General features: G+C 44.2%; 1 protein-coding gene across 3 annotated transcripts in view; it reads left to right on the top strand.

The window, feature by feature from the left end:
• The window catches only part of BEAN1 (brain expressed associated with NEDD4 1), a 48,688-nt gene that overhangs the window by 14,593 nt on the left and 16,214 nt on the right, over nt 1–17,881 (top strand). For all 3 annotated transcript variants that reach the window (XM_058154880.1, XM_058154878.1, XM_058154879.1), the window contains exon 2: nt 4,231–4,366. The gene's annotated coding sequence lies outside the window, so the exon portion shown is untranslated. The remainder of the gene's footprint in view (nt 1–4,230; nt 4,367–17,881) is intronic.

The following is a 17,881-nucleotide window of genomic DNA, read 5'->3' as shown; positions in this document are numbered from 1 at the left end:
TGGGTGGGCATGGCTAACTTTTTTTTTTTTACTTTTAAAAGCATTTTCTTCTACAGCCGAAGAGGTTGTAAAAAAGTGCTTTTAAAGGGTTCTGATGATCAGACAACTCAGCTGGACTCGCCAGAGGAAAAAAAAGCTTTTAAAGGGTTCTGACAATCTGAGTTGCCTGATCGCCAGAACCTTTTACAAACATTTTTTTCTACAACCTCTTCGGCCAAAGAGCTTGTAGAAAACAGGCTTTTAAAGGGTTCTGATGATTAGGCAACTCAGCTGGGGTCGCCAGAGGAGCCTTTTAAAAACTTTTTTTAAAAAACAACCTTTTCGGCTGAAGAGGTTGTAGAAAAAATGCTTTGAAAGGGTTCTGACGATCCCAGATGAGCCGTGCAATCATCGGCAGAGGAAAAAATGCTTTTAAAAGTTAAAAAAAAACACCAACCTCTGATGATCGTGCGGCTCAGGGCGGGGGGCAAGGATTTTTGCTACCGGTTCTCCGAACCACCCGTTGCCATCGCTACCAGATCGGGCAATCCGGTCCGAACAGGGAACATTTCACCCCTGGTTTGGGCTTTCCTTTTTCTTCCGCCTGACTTTGTAGAAGAATAGCCTTCTATTAATTCAAGTTGAAAGGGTTATTTTCACAATATTTGATGGTTGGAGGGATGCACAGATGAATGGCCAGATAGCTTGGTTTCTTCTTTAAAGCCCGTTATGTTTAATACAACTTCAATATAGTTCTGCTGCCCCAAAGCTTATATTTAACGCTACGAAGTAATAGGATTATTATTTTTTCAAAAGGAGTTATTTGTAATGTTTACAGTTTAATAAATACTTTCTTTAAAGAAATGAACTGTGGTACGTTATAGGGGTTAAGACTTAGCCTCAGTCTTTTCCATTGACTCAAGAAGAACATTCAAAATTTAAGAGGAGACACTGCATCTAAATAAAAGAGAACAGGAATGTGCTGAATTATGCTCAAAGCCACTGCATCAGTCTGTTTCCATTATCTTGCAGCGCATATGTATACATTTCCTTGGATTCAAGCAATGCCGTGATAACAGATAATAGAGGCAACGCATACGTCCTCTCTTTGCTGCCTTTATAGCAAAATAAACTGTACGCTCCTGTCAGACCTCCCAAGTTGAAGCTGCTGAAGGCTCTTTAAGCATGCTGCCTTCCTACCCACAAGAACCATTAGCAAGACCGGGCAAGCGTCTCTTGGAGACCACCAGGGCTGGGAGCAAAGTAGATTGCTGGCATCTTTTCCACCTGGGCCTTAAGGGGATTAGCTAGACAGTACACAAATCAAAGATTTGTGCTTTGATATAATATTAGGGCCAGAATATGTAGAGATGTGAAAAGATCTTTTGCTTTGTGGGTTAGAGCGATGTTTCCCAACCTTGGCGACTTTTAAAGTGTGTGGGGTTCAACTCCCAGAATTCCCCAGCCAGCATAAGCATAGTGTTCTAACCCAGCTCCCAAATATGACTGTTGTGTCTCGCTCGCTTTCCCCGCAGCCGGGTCCCTCTTATCTCCTGCCGAATGCTGAGGAATGTCCTGGCATGCCTCCAGGCCCCAGCCCTGGCACCATGCCCAGACAGGCCGAGGAAGAAGAAGGGCCTGACATGCCTCCAGCCCCCATCCCTGGCTCCATGCCCAGGCAAACGGAGCAACTAGACCCCTCCCCCTCCCCCACAGTATGTGAGCCTGAGGAATGTGAATTACTAACAGCTGGAGCCTGGAGAGATCCTCGCTTCAGGAGAATTGATAGGCGGTGTCAGCAAAAGGAAGGGAGAGGCAGGCCTGGATAAGTGCTGAGCCATGGCCTATATAAAGGATCTGCTTTCTGGCATTCTCTGAGTCAGGCAAAGTCTACCTTGGATTGCTGAAGTCACTTCCTGGTCTCCTGCCTGCCTTGAGAACTTTGCTAGGACTTTGGCAGAGCTGCAGAGGCATGCCTGATACGGACTTCCCTGACCCAGCCGTCAGCGGAGGAGTGGGACACGACAATGACAAACCCTTTATAGTTAAATAAATGTTCCATTTATTAGGAGCGCCAGCAGACCCGGCAAAAAGTCTCTCTCACACACACAGCTAGTCTGTCCGGCAGGGAGATGAATAGTTGTCTGCCACACCTATTCATTTCCACCCCCTGCCTTTAATCCCCAGAGCTAGGATGCAGCTTTGATAGCAGTGGTGGCTCTTCTGTCCAAAGGATCGGCTCATAGATTTCCACTGCTCTCCTCTCCTCTGCCTTCTGCGTATCAGGCACTGGACCCAGCTGTTCCTCCTCTTCCTCATCAGCCACCTCCAGACCTGGTGGCTCTTGACTCTCCATCTGAGGGCTGACGGATGGCCCAGGCTCCGCCTCTGTCTCTCTCTCTCTGCCAGCTCCATTCCCTCTTCCCCCTTGGAGCTCTCAGGTTGCCTTGATTCCCACGCCGCCACCTCCTCTGATTCGGCTGCTGGAGGGGCTGGTGGCCAACAGGACATAACACCTAGCTGCCTGGCTGGGGAATTCTGGGAGTTGAAGTCCACTCACCTTAAAGTCGCCAAAGTTGAGAAAAATTGGGGAAAAGAGGATCAGCCTCAAAACTAACACATCTTTGTTTCAGGCATATACTTTGCCACCAACATCTCACCACACGTGGAAGGCAGTTGGGGAAAGCTGGTGCAGCAGGAGGTTGAAGTATTCTGAATGCCTCAAAGGTGCTTTTCCAACAGGCAAGTGGACGTTCTTGGGGTTTTTTCCCCCTTTGAAAATGTTTCACTTCTCCTCCAAGAAGCGTCTTCAGTTCAAGGGGGAAAAAATTAAGAAAGTCCAATTAGCTTTTTGGAAAAGCATTTTCGGGACAACCGTAAACTGGATGATTGAGAATCTCCCTAGGTCCGTGATGGCAAACCTATGGCACGCGTGCCAGAGGTGACACACAGTGCCCTCTCTGATGGCACATGAGCCGTCGCCCCAGTTAAGCTCTGCTGCACATGTGCGCGTGTCTCCCATCAGCCAGCTGGTCATCAGGTCTCTGTAACACATGCACGGGGGGGGCAGGAGACTGTGGGGGGATGCACACATGCACGGAGGTGCGGGGCACATATGGGGGAACACGCATGCATAGGGGGTGGGGCGCATGCAGTGGCACACACACATGCAGGGGGAGCAGGGCGCATGCATGGGGGTGACACGCACATTGCATTTTGGGGGTACTTTGGGCACTCGGTCCGGGAAAAGTTAGCCATCACTGCCCTAGACATTCAGGCTTGAACGGTTTACTCTTACCACGAACAATACAATGAACGTTACAGAATATTGTGACCAAGGCCCAAGTGGTGATTACTAAACACAATTCAGTCCTCAACAAACTTATTTTATTACAAACAGCTGAGAATTAATTCACTCTGAACAAAATTCTTAATAACCAGTCCGTTGGCCTTATCACAAACTTTGATGTTTCTTCGCAAAAACCCCACAAAGTTCAAGAGACGCTGACAAGAAGCACGAAAATCAACGTTGCTTTTCTACAAAGAATCCAATGGCTCGTTGCTGCTCTTTTAAGCCTTATGGGATTGATCAATCATCTCCTGGCCTTACTCCTGAATTGTCCTTTTTGCTTCAGCTGCTCTTGCCTTCTGGCAGCTCTTTGCATGCGTGCACTAGGAACAGGCTCCTCCTGTTCCTCTGCCTCTCTGCTGTCTGCCTCTGGAGGCTCCAGAGTCTGCACATCGCTCCCAGATGGCCCTGGCCCCATCTCTGCCTCTGATGCAGAGCCCTTATCTGGGCCTTCCCCTGACTCCAGGACTGGCCATTGTCCTCCCCAGCCTCCTCACTGTCCGACTCCGCTGCCAGCTCTGCAGGCTGCTGGCCAACCACAACACAGGATGGTTTGGCCATCATAAAGTCCCTAGCATTCCTTCTTGGCCGGCCTTGAGAGACATCCATACAGCAGTGGAAGAGAAGTGGAGAGAGATGGGGGAAAGAAACAGACATCATTTAAATGAACATAATTTCAATGTTGACTTCCAGACTAGATTAGCTTCCATCCACTGAGAAAGGAAGAATAAACGTGTTTATTTATCGCTCTTGGATACCGTAAAAAAAACAAAACCCCAAGCTTTACGTTTTAAAGAAATCGGGGGTCTTGCTAACGCACATGTTGCTCTGCTTGCTGTTGGCTTTTTTTTTTTGTTTTAAATCTCCCTTTCCCTCTTTTTTTTTTCTTCTTCTTTCTTTAGATGAAAAGATTTTCCTGCCTTGCCGAAAAGGAAGACTTCGGTGTAGGAACAGCTTCTGCTTGATGAATTGGCCGCCTTTGCTACTACAGGAAGGGCTGTGGCAAAGAATACATCTCCATCCCATTGACATGTTCAGGTGAATGACCCTTTGGGTGCATCAAGTGTGGTGGTTCACACAATAGCCATTCAGCTGAGATTTCTGCTCCTTATCACAAGACGGAGTTGCGTTGGGCTATCGGGCGGCTAGGCTTAAAACAATGTCAACCTTTTAGAGAGCCGTTTCTGGAATATTTTGTTGAGCAGAACCTTAAGAAGAAGCAGAGCCAACTTCCAGAACACTGCAGAGGGATCATATTCTATTCCAGGGGTCTCCAACCTTAGCAACCTTAAGACTTCTGGACTTCAACTCCCAGAATTTCTAGAAGTTGAACTCCACAAGTCTTAAAAGCTTTGCTGGCTGAGGAATTCTGGGAGTTGAAGTCCATGAGTCTTAAAGTTTTGCTGGCTGAGGCACAAGTCTTAAAGCTTTGCTGGCTGAGGAATTCTGGGAGTTGAAGTCCACGAGTCTTAAAGTTTTGCTGACTGAGGCACAAGTCTTAAAGCTTTGCTGGCTGAGGAATTCTGGAAGTTGAAGTCCACGAGTCTCAAAGTTTTGCTGGCTGAGGCACAAGTCTTAAAGCTTTGCTGGCTGAGGAATTCTGGAAGTTGAAGTCCATGAGTCTTAAAAGTTGCCAGGGTTGGAGGCTCCTGTTCTATTCCATATCAAAAGTCCTCTGCATAAGAATAATTGGGCACCTTAGGAATGTTAGATGAGGTTAGGTTAACCTCATCTTTCTCAAAATGTGCTAGCTGTCTGTGAGCAGAGATCTTCAGATGAAAAACACCAATCGGTTCTCATCAGTAGCAAAACATCCGAATTAAGCTACGTCTGGTGGGTTTTCAAACCATTCAGAGTATTAAAAATGCATAAAGAACAGTGTCTTTGCAAGAAGGCAAGTCAAGGAGGTTAAACAGTTGGGAGTACTTTTGCAAATGAGGCATATTAAGCATAGACTCAAGGTTACTTAATGCAAATTAATTACCTTTTAATGGTATTTAATTATTCCATCTTACTTGCAGTTAAGGCTAGTGGAATTTTAAACGAGGGCTTCTTGGTCAAGGGAAATGATACATTAGCAACGGCGAAGTTACAAATGCAGTGTGTCATGTCTTCTGTACTTAGTAGTGTAGAAAACAGAATTGTGACCTTGGGTAAGAGCATCTTTCCTCTATAAAGTGCATAGACATAAAACAACATGGGAGGCAGAGTAGCAACACGGTCCATTTGAATACCGGTCACAAAAGTTTTGATTTGTTGAGTGTTGGATAGATTTCGTTGAGAAGAAACCACAAGTTCGACAACCTTCGTTGTAGGGTTGCCGGTTGATATTGTTGATCTAAAGAAATAATCGCAAGCCAAGAGTTTTATGACGCCTTAAAGCAGGGGTGTCAAACTCAAGGCCCGGTGGCTGAATCCGGCCCATGAGATGCTTAGATCTGGCCCATGAGGTCCAGGAAAGGCCAGCCCATGGTACCTCTGCCAGCGAAAAGGGGGCTCTGGAAGGCCATCTCTGGAAGGCCTCCTGGCCTCTGTTTTTGCTGGCAGAAGGTTGCAGGACACTGCCGCAGCCGAAAACGGAGCTCAGGAGCCAGTTTTCACTGACAAAGTGCTTAGGCCACCACAGGCCTCCCCAACATGAGTGACATTGAGCTGGATGCCCACCCTGGCCATGCCCGCCCCCCCAAGGTCAGACACAACCCTGATGCGGCCCTCAATGAAATCGAGTTTGACACCCCTGCCTTAAACTCTCCTTCCCCAATTTGAATTCCTTCCACATAGATGGACTTCCAACTTTCAGAATATCTCGGAAATAGAAGTCCAGGAAACATGATGACAAACCTATGGCATGCGAGCCATATTAGTCGGCATGTGAGCTCAGCTCTGTTTTCAGGCCTTCTGGGCCCACCAGAAGTTGTTTCTGGCCTCCAGAGGGCCTCAGGGGGTGGGGAAGGCCGTTTTTGCCCTCCCCAAGCTCCTAGAAAGGCTCTAGAGCCTGGGGAGGGTGAAAAACGAGCCCAACGTGCCACTGCGTGTCAAAAGTGGGGGGTTGCATGCACATGCGCGGGAGGGCAGGGTGCATAGAATTATGGGTGTGGCCACACCCCCACACCCCACGGTACAGAGGATGGTAGAGAACAGGAAGGCCTGGAGGAACGTTGTCCACGGGGTCACGATGGGTCGGACACGACTTCGCAACAACAACAATGTATTAATAATTTGGAACTTGGTTATTTCCATCTCCTACCGACTTCTGAAAAGTGTTTGGCGAGTGCTGAATCACTGTAGATTTTAGGAAAAGTATCTTAGGTAAAAGATGGAATTCTTCCTCTGTACAGGTTTTTTATGGGTTTGTTGTTTGTTTTTTTGACAGACTGTGTGTCATGGTTACGGTATAGATTCAGTTCTTCCTTGATGTTTTTTTTTTTTTTTAAATGCACTTATCCATTTATATCCTGACTTTCTTCTCAAACTGAACAATAAAGTAGCATGGAATTCGTCACTTCATCCACTTTTCAGCTAGAGGAGAAATAACGGTAGATCATAGCCTATCCACAAATGAGAAAGACCGTTTGGGTCAAAACTAGCCCGTAGCACACTTCCGGAAATCCAAATTAAACCATCTTCAACTAGACTGTTCAGCGTTTACTTGAGCATGGCAGGTGCAGTAGTAAAAGGAAGATAATTGGTTACAGTGCCACTCCGCAGTTACTATTGAAAAATCTGAACTAGAGAAAGGCAGATAATTGGCTATCCTGTCAATCTACTGTTACTATTACGATTCTTCCAGACTCTGCCTTCTGAGAACTTATTCTGTGTCTTGCATTATGACACATAGTCTCAACCTTTTTTCTACATGACAACCTGTTTAGCATTTGAATGGTGATGGTGATGTTATTTGTTTAGCCGTGTCTGACTCTTGGCGCTTCTATGGGCCAAATCTCTCCACATCTTCCGACCTTGCGCTACTTCTTTTGAGTTTTTCGATGCTTTGGATGGTCTCAGCTTTGATGGCATCCAACCACCATATTCTTTGGTGACCTGGTTTAAGGCTAACTCTTCCAAAGATAATTGCTTTCTCCAGTGAATTCCCCCGCATGACACGGTCGAAGTAAATGAGACACAGTTTCATAATTTTGCCTTCTAGTGACATAGCGATAGCACTTATATACTGCTTTACAGCCCTCTCTAAGGGGTTTATGGAGTCAGCATATTGCCCCCAATAATCTGGGTCCTCATTTGACCGACCTCAGAAGGATGGAATGCTGAATCCACCTTGATCGGGTCAGGATCGAACTCCTGGCAGTGAGCGGTGAGTTATCCTGCAATAATGCATTCTAACCGCTGCGCTACCACGGTTCATGTTTTGATGTTAAAACACTCCACTACTTGCTTGTTGGTCACCTTTGCTGTCCAAAGAATATGCAGGAGCTTTCTCCAGTACCGCAACTCAAAACACGTCAGTTTTCTTCCCGTCTTGCTTTTTTTGTAAGGTCCAAAAATCCACTCTTCCTTTTCTGTTCAGGGCTTTCTCTTCAATATCCAGTTGTTCCTAAAAGATTTCCCCGGGACTTAATTCCTGGACCTTTGATTGTTTTCATTGCTTTTCCTTTGAACTGGGTTGAGTTTCTCTCAATAGTTGCTGAAATTTAATCCCCGAAACTAGTCAAGGTGAATTGATTAATTTGGTATTTGGAAGCTCTCCTTCTGTTGATGCAGCTTGAAATCGCATTTTCTATCTATCTATCTATCTATCTATCTATCTATCTATCTATCTATCTATCTATCTATCTATCTATCAGTATCTATCTATATCTATCTCCCTATATATAATATATATAACAACAGAGTTGGAAGGGACCTTGGAGGCCTTCTAGTCCAACCCCCTGCCCAGGCAGGAAACCCTACACCATCTCAGTCAGATGGTTATCCAACATTTTCTTAAAAATTTCCAGTGTTGGAGCATTCACAACTTCTGCAGGCAAGTCATTCCACTTATTAATTGTTCTAACTGTCAGGAAATTTCTCCTTAGTTCTAAGTTGCTTCTTTCTTTGATCAGTTTCCACCCATTGCTTCTTGTTCTACCCTCAGGTGCTTTGGAGAACAGCCCGACTCCCTCTTCTTTGTGGCAACCCCTGAGATATTGGAACACTGCTATCATGTCTCCCCTAGTCCTTCTTTTTATTAAACTAGACATACCCAGTTCCTGCAACCATTCTTCATATGTTTTAGCCTCCAGTCCCCTAATCATCTTTGTTGCTCTTCTCTGCACTCTTTCTAGAGTCTCAACATCTTTTTTACATCGCGGCGACCAAAACTGGATGCAATATTCCAAGTGTGGCCTATCTATCTGTCTATCTCTCTCCCTCTCTCTCTCTCTCTCAGTATCTATCTATGTATCTATCTATCTATGTATCTATCTATTTATGTATCTATCTATATAACAGTAGCTATCTATCTATCTATCTAACAGTAGATATATATATATATATATATATATATATATATATATATATATATATATATATATATATATATATATATATATATATCTATCTATCTATATCTATCTATCTATCTATCTATCTATCTATCTATCTATCTATCTATCTATCTATCTATCTCTATCTCCCTATCTATCTCTCTCTCTCTCTCTCTCTCTCAGTATCTATCTATGTATCTATCTATGTATCTATCTATATAACAGTAGCTATCTATCTATCTATCTATCTATCTATCTATCTATCTATCTATCTATCTATCTGTCTGTCTATCTGTCTATCTATGCAGTCATTTCTCATTGCTGACTCTACAATTCCAGGGTCCTTTTCATGACTGGTAATTACCAAGCAAGGCATTCCTCATCCTCTACTCGATCTTTTGATTTCTTTTTCTTAAGTGGAGAATTTGGAAAAGTACTCAGCATTACACATGCATGCACACAAGTATGTATAAATAATGTGATAGCAGAGAGTTTACAAGCAGAGCTTTATCCAAATAGTGTGGTTGCCAAGGGATTTTGTCAGCCCTGCTAGAAGCTCTGCATAATGAGAAGTGACTTCCAGCCAAACATTCAATAACAAGAAGCAGCTTCAGGCCAGATGACATGCATTTATAAATGTTAACTTACAGTATAAAGAGAGAAGAAGGAAAAGACAAAGTATTCAACCATTACAATGCTAAGACAATCTCCAAAACTATAATGCACAATTGCTAAGAGAAACACAATTGCAGGAAAACATTTCAGGAACTGCCTTTTGATCACTGACCTTTTCTTAAAAAGAAATTATAAGAAATTGGAAAGTGTTTTTCCTGGTCCATATTTACTAAAGGCTATTGTGTGATATGGATGGATTATTTGGGTGGAAAGGCCTATTTTTTTGGAAATTGGGACATGGTGGCTCAGTGGCTCAGACACTGAGCTTGTCAATCGAAAGGTCGGCAGTTCAGCGGTTCGAATCCTGAGTGCCGCGTAATGGAGTGAGCTCCCGTTTCTTGTCCCAGCTTCTGCCAACCTAGCAGTTCAAAAGCACATAAAAAAATGCAAGTAGAAAAACAGGGACCACCTTTGGTGGGAAGGTAACAGCGTTCTGTGCGCTTTTGGTGTTTAATCATGCCGGCCACATGACCACGGAGGCATCTTCAGACAGCACTGGCTCTTCGGCTTAGAAACAGAGATGAGCACCGCCCCCTAGAGCCAGAAATGACTAGCACACATGTGCGGTAGAATCTTATTATGTGATAAGGATGGCTTATTTGGGTGGAAAGGCCTGTTTTTTCGGAAATTGCTAAGCTTGTTTGCTGTGTGTTTCCATATGGGTGCACAACCATCTTTGCTCCTTGCATGCTCTTTCTGAGCAAAGTATCTTCCTTGTTGGTGATCTTGAGAGCCTCTACTTGAAGTCTCATGCGGTTTCAAATGGTCTGGCGAAGAATGTGTTGGGTTATAGCAGTGAACGTAAACAGAAACTCCACTACCTAAAAGCGATTTGTTTCAGAAGATCAGCTAATAACAGAGGTCTTCAAACTTGGCAGCTTTAAGATCTGCGGACTTCAACTCCCAGAATTCTCCAGCCAGCATAGCTCTGGCTAATAAGGACCACCAACCCAGAAAGCTTACTGTGCTTTGACTTCATCTAATGAAATCCTAAGTCTTGTGTGATTGACTAGTGTTGGATGCTGAACCTTAGCCTGGACATGATTTAGGAAGCCAATCTTATCTTCATCTTCTGTAGCGCAATTGGCATTTTCAAGGCTTAAACCAATTTCAATTGCCTGCGCTATAAAAGAGGCTTCTCAACCTTTTATCCTGAACCCATTCCTTTGAAGACAGAACATTTTATACTCGGATAATAGCCAGACTTGATAAGGCAGGAGTCCATGTCTTTTCAAAAAGTCTGATAGCAGGTCAATAGGCACTCTGGTAAAAGAGATTTCTACATTCAAAGCATGGTTACTTCACTGGCTAAAGTCATCCGGTGTTATCCTTCAGATTGCTTTTAAATATACTGGATCAATTCACATGTTGTAAAAAAAACAACAACAAATAAATAAACCTTGGACAATAGACATGCTTGCAAACAAAGCTGGCTGAAATCGCTGGTCATTTGAATTTTCTAAAGATGCCTACAGGTATTCCTTGACTTATAACCATTCATTTAGTGACTGTTGAAAGTCACTTTGGACCAAGGTTGAAATCCAGCAGGTTCTGGAGAACCGGTAGCAGATATTTTGCTTAGTAGTTTGGAGAACCGGCAAATACCACCTCCGGCTGGCCCCAGAGTGGGGTGGGAATGGAGATTTTGCAATATCCTTCCCCCTGGAGTGGGGAGGGAATGGAGGTTTTGCAATATCCTTCCCCCTGGAGCGGGGTGGGAATGGGGATTTTGCAGTACCCTTCCCCTGGAGTGGGGAGGGAATGGGGATTTTGCAGTATCCTTCCCCCAGGAGTGGGATGGGAATGAGGATTTTGCAGTATCCTTCCCCCTGGAGTAGGGAGGGAATGGGGATTTTGCAGTATCCTTCCCCTGGAGTGGGGAGGGAATGGAGATTTTGCAGTCACCTTCCCCTGCCGTGCCCACCAAGCCACGCCCACCATGCCATGCCATGCCATGTCCACCAAGAACTGGTAGTAAAAAAATTTGAAACCCACCACCGAAACAGACCCTGTCTCTCAAAAGAGAGGGCATCTGAAGTTCTGTGTAGGCCTACTTAGCAATAGCACTTGATTTATATACCACTTTACAGAGCTTTACAGCCCTCTCTAAGTGGTTTACAGAGTCAGCCTATTACCCCCCCCCCCAATAATCTGGGTCCTCATTTTACCCACCTCGGAAGGGTGAAAGGCTGAGTCAACCTTGAGCCTGGTGAGATTCGATCTGCCAAACTGCTGGCAGCCAGTGATCAGCAGAAGTAGCCTGCAGTACTGCACTCTAACCAGTGTGCCCCCGCTTCTTCCATGAATGAAAGAAATGTTGGTGGGAGGATATTGGCAGAACCTCTCGGTAACTGCCTCATGACAGCATCAACCGGGAAGTGGTTTACAAATTACCTCTAGTCTGCTGAATCATTAAAGCCTAACATAATAGCCTGAATTCTTTAATGGATGAAGGGAAGGAAATGATAAGAAGGAGGGGTTATTGTTGTTGTTGTTTTTAAAGGAAGCTGGTCCCCGCAGCATCTGTTGAGAAAGAATTCTTTGTGCCTATCCGTGTAATAATGGATGTGTTTTAATTCAGGAAGGCAGAGTGGCCAAGACATTTTATTAGGAGGAAATTCAGAGTGGTAATTCTTGATGAAAATAAAACCACATCTCTGATGGGGTAATAGCAATAGCAATAGCATTTTAGACTTATATGCTGCTTCATAGTTCTTTACAGCCCTCTCTAAGTGGTTTACAGAGTCAGCCTCTTGCCCCCAACAATCTGGGCCCTCATTTTACCCACCTCGGAAGGATGGAAGGCTGAGCCAACCTGGAGCCAGTCAGGATCAAACTCCTGGCTGTGGGCAGTTAGTTAGCCTGCAATACTGCATTCTGGAAGGAAGGAAGGAAGGAAGGAAGGAAGGAAGGAAGGAAGGAAGGAAGGAAGGAAGGAAGGAAGGGCAATAGCACTTAGACTTATATACTGCTTCATAGTGCTTTACAGCCCTCTCTAAGCGGTTTACAGAGTCAGCCTCTTGCCCCCAACAATCTGGGTCCTCATTTTACCCACCTCGGAAGGATGGAAGGCTGAGCCAACCTGGAGCCAGTCAGGATCAAACTCCTGGCTGTGGGCAGTTAGTTAGCCTGCAATACTGCATTCTGGAAGGAAGGAAGGAAGGAAGGAAGGAAGGAAGGGCAATAGCACTTAGACTTATATGCTGCTTCATAGTGCTTTATAGTCCTCTCTAACCGGTTGACAGAGTCAGCCTCTTGCCCCCAACAATCTGGGTCCTCATTTTACCAACCTCGGAAGGATGAAAGGCTGAGTCAACCTTGAGCCAGTTAAGATCAAACTCCTGGCAGTGGGAAGAGTTAGCCTGCAATACTGCATTCTGGAAGGAAGGAAGGAAGGAAGGAAGGAAGGAAGGAAGGAAGGAAGGAAGGAAGGAAGGAAGGAAGGAAGGAAGGAAGGAAGGAAGGAAGGGAAATAGCACTTAGACTTATATACTGCTTCATAGTGCTTTACAGCCCTCTCTAAGCGGTTTACAGAGCCAGCCTCTTGCCCCCAACAATCTGGGTCCTCATTTTACCAACCTCGGAAGGATGGAAGGCTGAGTCAACTTTGAGCCTGGTGAGATTTGAACTGCCAAATTGCAGGCAGCCAGCAGTCAGGAGAAGTAGCCTGAAGTTCTGCACTCTAACCACTGCGCCGCCGTGGCTCGATGTTATTCTAAGGGTAAAATGCTGGTAAAAGCGAGATTTATTCAGTGTTACAGCTGTTTTAATCATGCTATCCCTGGTTAGCTTTACGGATGTGGTTCCCTATGTGTGTCTATTTGACTTAAGAGGTTTCAATATATTTGGAAGAATTATAGTGGTTGAAGTCAGCAACAAAGCGCCTGGCTCATTTCAATAAGGGCACCTGGGTGTCAAACAGTTCCTCATCCAGTATTACATAAAAGTAAGAGGAAGAGACATAATCTCTTGGGGGACTTGGAGCAAGTAGGTAGGTAGATAGGATGGCTTGAGTTATAAAGTTTATAGCATTTCTTGCATTTGCGTCCTTGAATTTCAGGCTGTGAGCCTTCTAGTTCAACTACCAGTCAAGATGAAATATAACAGCTGCTCCTTTTTTTTTATTGAAAAAGTTTTACAAAGATTTACCCCTCCTTCCCCCTCTCCCCTTCCCAGCCTCCCCTCTTCCCCCCTTCCCTTTCCCAAACCCCCTCCCCCCCAGACTTCCCGGAACAAAATACAGGGTATTAAATCTAACAATCATAAGCTAAATTATGCTAACTATCTGTAAACTCCCATCCTCCCCTAGAACCTTAACTCTCCTTTTACAAAGAAAAAACATAAACATAATTCTTGTAAACTGTTCATTCAAAAGCTATTTGGTATTTCTTAGTCTGGCATCTATTTTGAATATAGTCAGTCCATCTTCTCCATTCCAATATGTATTCTTTCTTGTGAGCAGTCTTTCAGGAATGCTGAGATTTTCGCCATCTCTGCTAAGTTTGCAACTTTTAATATCCATTCTTCAATCGTAACAGCTGCTCCTTTGAGTACCATTCGGTTCAGTGTCCTGTGCAGACTCAGAAAATGGACTAATTCAGTAACCATTATTCATGTGGGTCTCAATGGGTGGTCTCTTCCTGCTGGTGGTCTCCATTTGGGGAGAGGAAATGCCACGCTAAGCTTAGTATATGAGCCCTAATGTATATGGAGGCAGAAAACTAGTTGAAAGGCTTTAAACAAATGGGCAATTTATTAGTGGGATTTTAAACCTATAGAGTAATTGTTATTTAAAAGGCATGGGTTATCGCTCAATGAAACATCCAGAACTGTTTTCGGAAAGTAACAGGCATACAACATGTGTAATAACTTGTTAAAAATAGAGGAAGCCATCAACATCCAATCAATAACAAAACCAATGGTTTGACTGCGATAACATCAGATGAGAGTTATGATACATTTTGGATAGGGCAGCCAGAAGGAAGAGTGAAATAAATTGGTTAAATGCAGTAGGTACAGAATTAAGTCAGTTCAGCACCTCGGACAGTACATTTACCTATAACCTGCAAATCTATGGAGGGTCTCAGTCCTCCAGGTCATGGATGTCCTAAAGGTGTTTTTTTCAGGAGGCAACTGGACTTTTCTTCTTGTTGTTGTTGTTTTGAAGACATTTCGCTTCTCACCCAAGAAGCTTCTTCAGCTCTGACTAGATGGTGGGGATTGGAAGGATTTATATCCTTGCAGATAGCTGGTCATTTGCATCCTTTTAGAGCTGGGGTCTCCAACCTTGGTCCCTTTAAGACTTGTGGACTTCAACTCCCAGAGTCCCAGACTCTGGGAGTTGAAGTCCACAAGTCTTAAAGGGACCAAGGTTGGAGAGCCCCTGTTTTAGAGAGTAGTTGAAGCACTTGGAGGTTGAAGCATCTGGATAACTGAACTTTCGATCTCCATAAACTTTTAGCCATGCACTTTGGGATGAGCACCTTTCGAATGGTGTGGGAACATGAATGGATTTCCAGAGAAAAATTGCAGGCTAAAGGAACACTTGCACTACTCAGGTGACCCCGGGGATACAGATAAATCTCCAAGTGTCTCAACGACTCTCTGAAAGGAGGCAAATGACCAGCTGTCTGCAAGGACTATAAATCCTCCCATTCCCCACCATTCACTCAGAGCTGAAGCAGTTCTTCTTTGATAAGAAGCAAAACATCTTCAAAGAAAAAACAAGACAAGCCCAATCGTCTCCCGAAAAAGCACCGTTGGGACTATAACCTGCAAGTTGAACCATTCAACACATCTCAGCAAGCCAACTTTGGCTGTGCTCACAAACTCAGCTTAGTAGCTATTTGGATGGGAGATTGCCAGATCTGTAAGCTAAAGAGGGAAATTTAACAAACAAACAAAAAAACCCAGAGGAAGGTCATGCTAAACCACTTCAGTAATATTGCCAGAAAAGTTTAGTGCACCAATTCATGAAATTAACTAGGAGCCTCCATTTTCTTGTGATCTCCATTTCCCCCCCCCTCTGTTAATGTTCTACCTCTCTTTCACGCACATCCGTTTCTCCCTTATATTTGTAATTATGGGGAGATTTACCTATTATCTATTTCACTTCACAGTCTTTAACTATTCTGAAGTCTTCATTCAAAGAATGAAATGACGACTTCCACATGTGGCTTCTAGGAACTGAATCCCAGCACATCTGAAAGAAGCCCAACTTGAGAAGAAAATTCTAGCATAGATTCTATTCTCTCTGCTATTTTCTTATTTATAAAGAGGCTGGTGGCCTAGGAGCTCATTTAAGAAAGCTTAATTATCTTAATTTGCAGGCGGTATCATGCCTCATTTTGTTGTGCTGGAGTCGTATCTCCAAATTTGGGAAATTATGCTGTGACAAATCTGATTTTCGAAGAATTCTAAATGTTGCCTATTCTATAATTTGGCATAAAATGTCTGTTTTTCTCTGGAAGAGCTGACACACACCCCCTCGCTCGGTTATTTCAAGAAGAACCCTAACAGCAGTATTTCCTGGAATGGTCTCCTTTGAACCGCTGCTAATGAGAGCAGAACTTTTTTTTTTCCCTTTCCATTTCTGCTGGCCATCTGCACCTTGACCACGCTTATCTTTTCATTAAGCAGTTGATTGAAAAGCTGAGGATGAAAATTGTATTTGAACCAGGAGCCAATTGATACGAAGGAAATGTGAAGGCAGATCTCAGAAGGATCCCGGCACCAGCAGCAGGGGGAGTTGGGGGTCATTAGAACTGTCAGGTTGCATTGGGTCCTGGAAGTTTTATAAGCATGTCTGTAAAGCTGGGCCACCGTGTTACAATTTGCTGGTGCTTTTGTTTATTTAACTGATGCCCTGCCAGTTCATCCAAGGATGGCACTTAAGAAAGCCTGCAGTAAGGTTTACTTTAATACTTTATGATTCAGTTATAATATGTATAACTCTCCAAGTAGTTAGCTAGCTAGCTTGCGTGCTTGCTTGTGTTGTGACTCCAGCCCCCGAACCTGGCCCCATGCCCGAAAGTGACTCCGAGAGTGAGGGGGAAGGGGCGGTAAGGCTTACCTCGGGAGCACCGATTCCTTTGGCCGGGCTCCAGGAGCCAGAACCAGACCAGTCGGAGGACGTAATGAGGCCATCATCCCCCGATTCCTCCCTTCCCCAGGCAACGCCTTCAGACCCAGCTGATAATAATAATCAAGCTTGGCTTGACCCGCGCTTCAGAAGATTAGAAAGGCGGCGTCATCAAAAGGAAGAGTGGGGCAGGAGCCCCACCCCACAGGATATATAAGGAGCTTTGGGACTGCTCTCACTCCACGGAAAGCAAAGTTTAGCTGAACCATTTCAAAAAGAGCTGAAAGTCTTGCTACGTGAGTCATTTGTTTGAACTTTTGCAGGCAGCTGTGATTTCTCTGCCGGGACTGATAAGAGCCGTGAATCCACTGGCTGAAGACCAGCTTGTGGGTCTGAAGTGGGAAAGGACACAGAACAGTTTGCTTTGTTTATTATTTCATTTCATTTATATACCTGTCCATCTCTCAATCAATCACTCTGGCTGCCTTCCAATGCCAAATTTCTTTATTGTTGCAATTTTACTTTCTCTCCAAACCCATTCAGTGTTCTGGCCAACGATTAAGTAACACGGAGTCCCTAAGCACCAGGCACGCTGTCTTCCCTACCTGTTCTTTTTTAAAGATACTTTCAATTTCAAAATTAAATAAAACGTTGAGAGCCTCCAGCATCATGTTTGTTTTGTCACAATCCCTTTGAATGTCAGAAAAGTCTCGCTAGCAAGGAGATTGTTTGTCTTTATGAACGTAGATGTTGAGTGCATCTGGCTGTACTTACTATAGGCATTTCTTTTTGAACAGGTGTGTATGTGTGTCTGTGGTTGTGTGTTGTGCGCAAGTGCATGCCTTCAACTTATTGACTTCTGGCAGTTGTGTGGAGTAGTCCCTGAAGTTTTCTTAGTTAGAGTTTTCATTGCAGTTTGCCATTGCTTCCTTCCAAGGGCTGAGAGAAAGTGACTGGCCCAACTGTCTTTGCACCTAAGGTGGGACTAGAATTCACAGTCTCCCAATTTCTAGCTTGATGCAAAGCCCTCATCAAAGCCTTCCCCAGACTCCAGGACTGGCCCGTGTTCCTCCCCAACCTCCTCACTGTCCAGATCTGCTGGCGGGCCACAACACAATGAAGTAAAATAATCTTTTCAAAGATTCTAATCGATTAATAAATGCTTCCCATTCCCTCCTCCCTAAGACCAGTTCCTGCATCACCATGTAGGTTGCTTGGCCAGTCCACCAGTAAAAGAGAGGCATGACTTTATTTATTTTAAATAAATCTTTAAAATAAAAATACAGGTTAAAATACATCTATAACAAAAATACA

Source organism: Ahaetulla prasina, chromosome 12 (assembly GCF_028640845.1).
Source record: "Ahaetulla prasina isolate Xishuangbanna chromosome 12, ASM2864084v1, whole genome shotgun sequence".
Classification (NCBI taxonomy): domain Eukaryota; kingdom Metazoa; phylum Chordata; class Lepidosauria; order Squamata; family Colubridae; genus Ahaetulla; species Ahaetulla prasina.
The sequence above is the reverse complement of the archived record's forward strand: the minus strand, read 5'-3'. Positions and strand labels throughout refer to the sequence as shown.